Source organism: Schistocerca piceifrons, chromosome X (genome assembly GCF_021461385.2).
Source record: "Schistocerca piceifrons isolate TAMUIC-IGC-003096 chromosome X, iqSchPice1.1, whole genome shotgun sequence".
Lineage (NCBI taxonomy): Eukaryota > Metazoa > Arthropoda > Insecta > Orthoptera > Acrididae > Schistocerca > Schistocerca piceifrons.
The window spans coordinates 408,472,616-408,481,198 of NC_060149.1; the positions used below are offsets into that span (position 1 = coordinate 408,472,616).

Here is an 8,583-nt window from a genome sequence, read left to right on the forward strand (position 1 = left end):
TACTGGCCATTAAAATGTAGCCTATCACGATTGCGGTTTATCGTATCGCGACATTGCTGCTCGCGTTGGTCGGGTTTCCAATGATTGTTAGCAGAATATGGAATCGGTGGGTTCAGGAGGGTAATACGGAACGCCGTGCTGGATCCCAACGATCTCGTATCACTAGCAGTCGATATGACAGGCATCTTAAAAAAATGTTCAAATGTGTGTGAAATCTTATGGGACTTACCTGCTAAGGTCATCAGTCCCTAAGCTTACGCACTACTTAACCTAGATTATCCTTAGGACAAACACACACACCCAGGGAGGACTCGAACCACCACCGGGACAAGCCGCACAGTCCATGACTGGAGCGCCCTAGACTGCGCGGCTAATCCCGCGTGGCTGACAGGCATCTTATCTGCATGGCTGTAACGGAACGTGCAGCCACGTCTCGACGGCTAGTCCCGGCGGAGGTTCGAGTCCTCCATCGGGCATGGGTGTGTGTGTTTGTCCTTAGGATAATTTAGGTTAAGTAGTGTGTAAACTTAGGGACTGATGACCTTAGCAGCTAAGTCCCATAAGATTTCACACACATTTGAACATTTCTGAGCCACGTCTCGATCCATGAGTCAACAGATGGGAACGTTTGCAAGACAACAACCATCTGCACGAACAGTTCGACGACTTTTGCAGGAGGATGGACTATCAGCTCGGAGACCATGGCTGCGGTTACCCTTGACGCTGCATCACAGAGAGGTGCGCCTGCGATGGTGTGCGCAACGACGAACTTGGGTGCACGAAATGCAAAATGTCATTTTTTCTGATGAATCCAGATTCTGTTTACAGCATCATGATGGTCGCATCCGTGTTTGGCGACATCTAGATGAACGCACATTCGAAGCGTGTACTCGTCAACACCATACTGGCGTATCACCCAGCGTGATGGTATGGGGTGCCATTGGTTACACGTCTCGGTCACCTCTTGTTCGCATTGACGGCATTCTGAAGAGTGGACGTTACATTTCAGATGTGTTACGACCCGTGGCTCTACCCCTCATTCGATCCCTGCGAAACCCTACATTTCAGCAGGATAATGCACGACTGCATGTTGCAGGTCCTGTATTGGCCTTTCTGGATACAGAAAATGTTCGACTGCTGCCTTGGCCAGCACATTCTCCAGATCTCTCACCAATTGGGAACGTCTGGTCAATGGTGGCCGAGCAACTGGCTCGTCACAATACGCCAGTCACTACTCTTGATGAACTGTGGTATCGTGTTGAAGCTGCATGGGCAGCTGTACCTGTACACACCATCAAAGTACTGTTTGACTCAATGCCCAGGCGTATGAAGGCCGTTATTACGGCCAGAGGTGGTTGTTCTGGGTACTGATTTCTCAGGATCTATGCACCCAAATTGCGTGAAAATGTAATCACATGTCAGTTCTAGTATAATATATTTGTCCAACTGCATTTCTTCCTGGTGTAGCAATTTTAATGACCAGTAGTGTGCATACAGTCTTAATGAGAAGTGTCAAGTTCGGAGCTGGCACGCCTTGCCACACGCGCGGGTAAAAAACGAGCCATGTTGGCAGAAAGGTGGAGGGGGAAACGTTGGCCGATAGCGCCCGCGGGCAAGCAGTGCGGACGCACACGGGCGCCCTCGCCTGCGTTAGCTCAATTGCACCGATTTACATTTTCCGTTTAGCTCACAAGATTCTTCGGAATTAAAACAAGCTACCTAACTCGCTCCCCCCACCTTGCTGCTTCCGATAATATCCGAAGCCTCCACTCATACTTGTGTTTTAAAGCGGTGGAGCACCTGAGTACTTGGCAGCTACCGCGGAGCGCTGACAAAGCCACCTCGAGAAGAAAGAAGGTAGAATATGGCAACTTGGCGCAAACAACTCGTGCATGCTGTACGTTAACAGACTGTAGCCTGCAGACAACAGTAGAAGAAGTAACTGATTTTCTGATTACATTGTCCTGCTTCGTTAACTTCTATTGTGCACGGCTTCATAGAAATCGATAATTGTCCTCAGTGGTCCTCAGTTAATTTCTCAACGTGTATTCGCCTCTAAAATAAGCTATATTTAGAGAGATGTCAAGCTTCTCCTTTCCTCCCTTTCCATCAATAATGAGCTTTCTTTTTCTCTCCGTCTTGTTCACTGCCATGACATCTACGGCAGTGGACGCAGAGAAAGCGAGAACTGCTGATTTCCTTTTAGCACCTGACGCCACGATAGCTTGCTCTCTGTGATTGAAGTCCTGATATGCGCTTTAAGGAACGTGTAAACGGGCACTTACAGAGAATGCTTTATATAGCAGCGGTGCGTGTAAGCGGATTCATTCAGGCAAAATGGCTTATTACCCAAGTTGTTCTTGATGGAACTTTCATCTACATCCGCGTAGCAACGACTAAATGATAGAATACACTCGTATAGATGTAACAATTCTTTGCTCCAGAACCATGGTAGCTTGATCACTCTTTGAGCCAGTAACCGACACGTCACATCTCACAGTCTACGATGATGGTCTCTAATAAGGAACCATGACCGAATATCGAATATAAAAGGACAAATAAAGAGAATGTAAGAATGCACTTTACGCTTTATACCAGGCGAAGCTAGTCTCTGTCATCGTGACGCTGGTGAAAATAGTTGAAATTTATACAGATTCTGTTGATTTGTGCATATAAATAAAAGATGATTGGTGTTATTTTGTTGCATACACGCTATGTAACTCCTATAGTTGCAGATGTAGCACGGTAATACTTTCCACTACACACCAGAGTGGAAAACAAGCGCACATGCACTTGGTTTCACAACCTGTGTACAAACATTTGACTTGATCGCTAGGAATGATAAGTTATGAGGAATGACACATCAGTTACTTTGGCTTGTTGGAGCCAGTTGTCTCAATATGTTATGTAAAGTGACACTGATAAAATGATAAGAAAGGATAACCTCACAACAGTCCTCTTCTTTCTTATCATAACTTATCATTTCCTGACACATTTAACAGCTACCGTGTGTGTTGCACTCTTTTGCTACGTGTTTGCAAAAGAGCTACTCTGCTAATACATATTGAGAGTAAAAAAATTAGAAAAATTGTAAGAGCCAGAATTGATTGCTTGGATTGACACCACTGAAAAAGCTTACCTGAGATGGCCCAGATTATGCTGCCTTTGATTACGTAGTAAACATTTGCGCTTATTATTTGTTTATCCTAAACATTATCATAGTACTTAAACGAACAGTATCTGTGCTACACATGCCCGCACATTTTGGGTCAAGACATTATATATAGCTTCGTCTTTCCTCTGATGCGTTGACAAACTGTGCATAATATAGACTACTTACCCCATACCAAGCTCTTTGGCAAGAGCTTGGTATGCTAAAGTGTCATATCTCTTGATGTATAATTCTTAGCACTTAAGTCGAATGTTTTTACACCAAAAGTAGAGGGACAGCATCAGTACGAGTAACAAACCAGTGTCTGAAGGTCGCTGATAAGACTTCCTGGGCATCACGTTACATACAGATCAACTGGGTGAGTCATATTCAAGCTCACTTCTCATCCCCCTTTCCTCCTAGACACCCCATCGTGCCCACGCAGTTGTATGTGGTACATTCATTGGCCCTTCCCTCCCCTCTCCCTTTCTCTCTGGACCAATAGAAATCAAACTCCCTGTTCACCACTCCCTTTTAATACTGGAACAACTGCGTGGGCTGCGTTATTCGAGATCTGTACGCTGTAGTGAGTAGATCAGTCATGTTTGGGGTCAGAGTGGGAGTTTTTTCCTAGAAACAATAATAATGATAAATCAACTTTATTATTATTCTAGTTATATAACTTTCGTCTTTCGAGTCTGTATCCCGTAGTGACACAACCAGCAGCATCAGCAGACTCATCCTACTTAAAAATGGAGGCAAATATTACCATAATTAACGAAGAAAGGAACTTTCACATTACAGCGTGTATAAATATTGTTGTCATGGCATATTCTGAAAATGGTGGTTAATTTTAATTCAATTCTTGAGTAAGATACTTTCATGTTCCCGTGTAGGGCTGAATTACAAACATTTTATAACAACATGGCATATTCTGCAAAATAGCGGATAATAGGATTCCATCCACTCCTCTAGGTGAACTGTATGTGACACGGTGTTACAAACTAAACTCCGTCCGAATAGGCCTTGGAAGGCTCAACGTTACCGACCGGCTGCCGTGTCATCCTCAGCCCACAGGCGTCACTGGATGCAGATATGGAGGGGCATGTGGTCATCACAGCGCTCTCCCGACTGTATGTCAGTTTACAAGACCGGAGCCGCTACTTCTCAATAAAGTAGCTCCTCAGTTCGCCTCACAAGAGCTGAGTGAACCCCCCTTGCCAACAGCGCTCGGCAGACCGGATGGTCACCCATCCAAGTGCTAGGCCAGCCCGACAGCGCTTAACTTCGGTGATCTGACGGGAACCGGCGTTACCACTGCGGCAAGGCCGTTGGCCGTAACAGGGTGTTACCCTATTTTTAAAAAAAACTGTTAGTCAATATTACAATAATTAATGGTCCAGAAGGATTATTTTAAGTTTGATAACTTAATTAAGACAAGCAGCAGCAAAGTATTGGGCATATTCTGAAGCAGTGCACTTATTTGCTATAATACCCACATTAAGTACGAGATTGAGCAACTACCACAATGCAGCAAATAAACTGCTGCTACGAGTAACACGTCCCTGCATTATTTATGTTTGATGTCACTGTAGAAGTCTCAAAAGTACACTTATAAATAACAACGAAGAGATCCACACGCACAACATTACTAAAACGACACTGTATAAAAATTACCTTCTCCACAGGCATAAAACAGATGTCACAGTTTATTAAAAGAAGCAAAAATGTCACTAATACTGTAGGTTACCTTAGAGAAGTACGACACCAAAATAATACAGTGTACTTGAAGATGGCGTTGGCACAAAACGAGTAGGTATGTTTCGGCACATCGTTAAATTTACGCTATAAAGAACTTCCCCACTGAATTGTATTAGATAGGAATGAATAGAGAAATACATTTTATTTAAAACAAACTAGAAATATTATGATACGGGGTCCTGTGCGTAATGTCGTATCTGTGCACCTCTCCAGCTAGGCTGCCCGGGACCAAAGTGCTGCTAGTGACAGGTGGCCCTCGAGACCTCTCATCTACGCTACGACTCCGCACCAGGGGATCACCGATGTGGACGCCAGTATCTGTGGGCTGCAGGATATGACACACCGCAGTCGCCAGCAACCGTCGAAAATATCCCAGGCACATACTGGAGAGAGAACTAGCGAGAAGTTGAGTGCCTCCCTCATAGTGAGAACCAACCGTCTAGAAGTCGCCCTTATACTTAGAAATCGGGCAGCAGGAAGTAGCGCATCGTTCACGAGACGAAACTCACCACGGAAAATATGGCCCTACCTCGTTAAACAGCAATTCCCTATAATACAGTACGTGTTAAGTGCTCTAAAACACTTTTATTACATGTTTCTCATCCCGGAGAAGATTTTCCAGATATGAAGTGTTCAAATGGCTCTGAGCACTATTGGACTTAACATCTGAGGTCATCAGTCCCCTAGAACTTAGAACTACTTAAACCTAACTAACCTAAGGACATCACACACATCACGGGCATAAATGCAGACGCTGATTCTGTCAAGTTGTACAAGTGGCGAATACTGTCCTGGGATGCATTACACCACGCCTGCTCGACCTTTTCACACGGTTCTGTAAGAATGGTTCAAATGGCTCTGAGCACTATGGGACTTAACTTCTGAGGTCATCAGTCCCCTAGAACTTAGAACTACTTAAACCTAACTAACCTAAGGACATCACACACATCCATGCCTGAGGCAGGATTCGAACCTGCGACCGTAGCGGTCGCGCGGTTCCAGGCTGTAGCGCCTAGAACCGCTCGGCCACCCCGGCCGGCTAGTTCTGTAAGAGTCGTTGGTAACGTGTTGCACGAGTCACGTGCCGTCACATTATATCCCACACGTGCTCGATTGGAGACAAGGCCAGGGAAGTTGCTGCCCGTTTTGCAGAGCATGTTGAGTTTCACGGACAGTGTGTAGGCGAGCATTATCCTGTTCGACCACCACATCACGACAAAAGAACAGGTCTAACAATATTCTGCACGTGCCGAACGCTGGTTAGCATCCCCTCCAGAAACACCAAAGGTGAACGAGAGTTGTAATTTATCGCGCCGCAGACCATAACGCCTGGAATGGGGCCAGTGTGTGTTGGACGAATGCACTCTACGAGACAACTCTCACAAGGTCAACATCATACGCGCGGACGACCATCTCCTGCCTGCCGGTAGAGTCTGCTTTCATCGCTGAAGATTGGTTCAAATGGCTCTGAGCACTATGGGACTTAATATCAATGGTCATCAGTCCCCTAGAACTTAGAACTACTTAAACCTAACTAACCTAAGGACAGCACACAACACCCAGTCATCACGACGCAGAGAAAATCCCTGACTCCGTCGGGAATCGAACCCGGGAACCCGGGCGTGGGAAGCGAGAACGCTACCGCACGACCACGAGCTGCGGACATCGCTGAAGACCACTGCGCGCCATTCCACCTTCAAAGCGATCCTCCGATGACACCAGTCGAGCCGTGCACGTCGATGCTGTGGCGTGAATGGAAGATGGGCTAGACGCGTGCATGCCCGTAGTCCCAATGCTAAGAACCGGTTCGCAACAGTTCGTGTTGAGACGTCTGGGCGCACAAGCCCCCTTGTGTGAGCTATGGTAGCTGTACGATCTGCCTCTACTGCCCTTACAATACGACGAACATTGCGGGCGTCTGTGCTGCGTGAACGTCCAGGACCTCGTCTACGGATGTGAGATTGTTCACGTGACCATCGTTGCTCAAATGACACAGCGCGTCCAGCACGTGCGGCAGTTCTCCGAAAGGACCATCCCGACACTCGGAAGGCCACAATTTGACCCCTTTTAAACTCGCTCAGTAGCCGTAGGAAGCAGGAGTGCATCTCCGTGTCGTGGTTGCCTGCTTGTCTCACTCGTTTTGCACCACACTGAGCCGTCTGGCTGTGAGAATTTCCTATTAAAGTGTTGACACAGATGGCGCTCTGGTAGCTATGCCACTACGCTATGTTGGCGGACGACGTTGAATCCGTTATCAGTACATTTACCATCCCTCAGGTGGCATATGCCCCCACCAGATCAAAATCGACGTCGTCTTTCCTGGCGTACTAATTTTTTTCTGCATTGTACTGTCTTACAAATCACCCTCCACAAATTTAGCATCAGTAACAAAACGACTCGAGATAAGAGGAGTTAGCGCATGTCAGCAACTTTTTAGTCCCTATATTCTTCTGTATAGAATGAGTAGTTTAGCAAACAACAATAGAATCTTATTACAGGGAACGTGCTGTAAATATTGTTAGGTAATTTTTAAAAAGTACGTTGCACAACTTAAAGCATAACGCTTGATACAGCTGCGTTAACAATTTCATCCTGTTTTATTGGTATAATATGGTTTGTGATTAACATTATAACTTCCATGGTGTCTTTCTCTCACACACAGAATTCGTGATCTTGTATCAAGTAGTCACACAGCTCAATTTTGTTAAAAAAAATTCCAGCAAAGTCTTGCATTGTATCCATGAAGGTGATGTAATAGACAAGGCACGTGATCCATCAGAACATGAATTTAACGTTTGTAAGTAGGCTGTTTAGGTTTTTATGTTGGTAACGTCACCTAGCGCTCTGCATGAAAATCACTGACTGTGCTGTGTTCAGTCTGTGGCTGGTTTACGTTGTTGGAATTTGCTATTGTAGTGTAGGGCTTAACAGCGCGTAGCGTTGCGCAGTTGGAGGTGAGCCGCCAGCAGTGGTGGATGTGGGGAGTGAGATGGCGGAGTTTTGAGAGCGGGTGATCTGGACGTGTGTCCATCAGAGAGAGTAAATTTGTAATACTGTATATCATGAACTGATATATATATATATATATATATAATGACTATATATGACGGTAGTATCTGTTCCCGAAAGAACAATTACCGTTGATGACCATGCACCTTTGCTAGAAATGAAATGATAATTAAATGGACACCCTAGCTGCAAACAGGCGTTGATGTACTTCATTGGGGACATGTTGAAAATGTGTGTCCCGACCGGGACTCGAACCCGGGATCTCCTGCTTACATGGCAGACGCTCTATCCATCTGAGCCATCGCGGGCACAGAGGATAGTGCGTCTGCAGGGACTTATCCCTTGCACGTTCCCAGTGAGATCCACATTCTCAACATGTCCACACCACTACATTCGTAGTGCGCCTGATAGATGTTTGCCCATCCTACGGACAAGCAGGAGATCCCGGGTTCGAGCCCCGGTCGGGGCACACATTTTCAACATGTCCCCAATGAAGTACATCAACGCCTGTTTGCAGCTAGGGTGTCCATTTAATTATCATTTCATATATATTATGACTTTTGAACACTATTAAGGTAAATACATTGTTTGTTCTCTATCAAAATCTTTCATTTGCTAACTATGCCTATCAGTAGTTAGTGCCTTCAGTAGTTAGAATCTTT

General features: G+C 45.5%; 1 non-coding gene and 1 pseudogene across 1 annotated transcript; both read right to left on the minus strand.

The window, feature by feature from the left end:
* Nucleotides 1-4,369: 4,369 nt before the first annotated feature.
* LOC124723495 lies at nucleotides 4,370-4,487 on the minus strand (annotated as a pseudogene).
* A 3,668-nt stretch (nucleotides 4,488-8,155) lies between these two features.
* Trnat-ugu lies at nucleotides 8,156-8,230 on the minus strand. Its single transcript has one exon. It is a non-coding gene; the product is annotated as a tRNA-Thr (tRNA).
* Nucleotides 8,231-8,583: the final 353 nt, after the last annotated feature.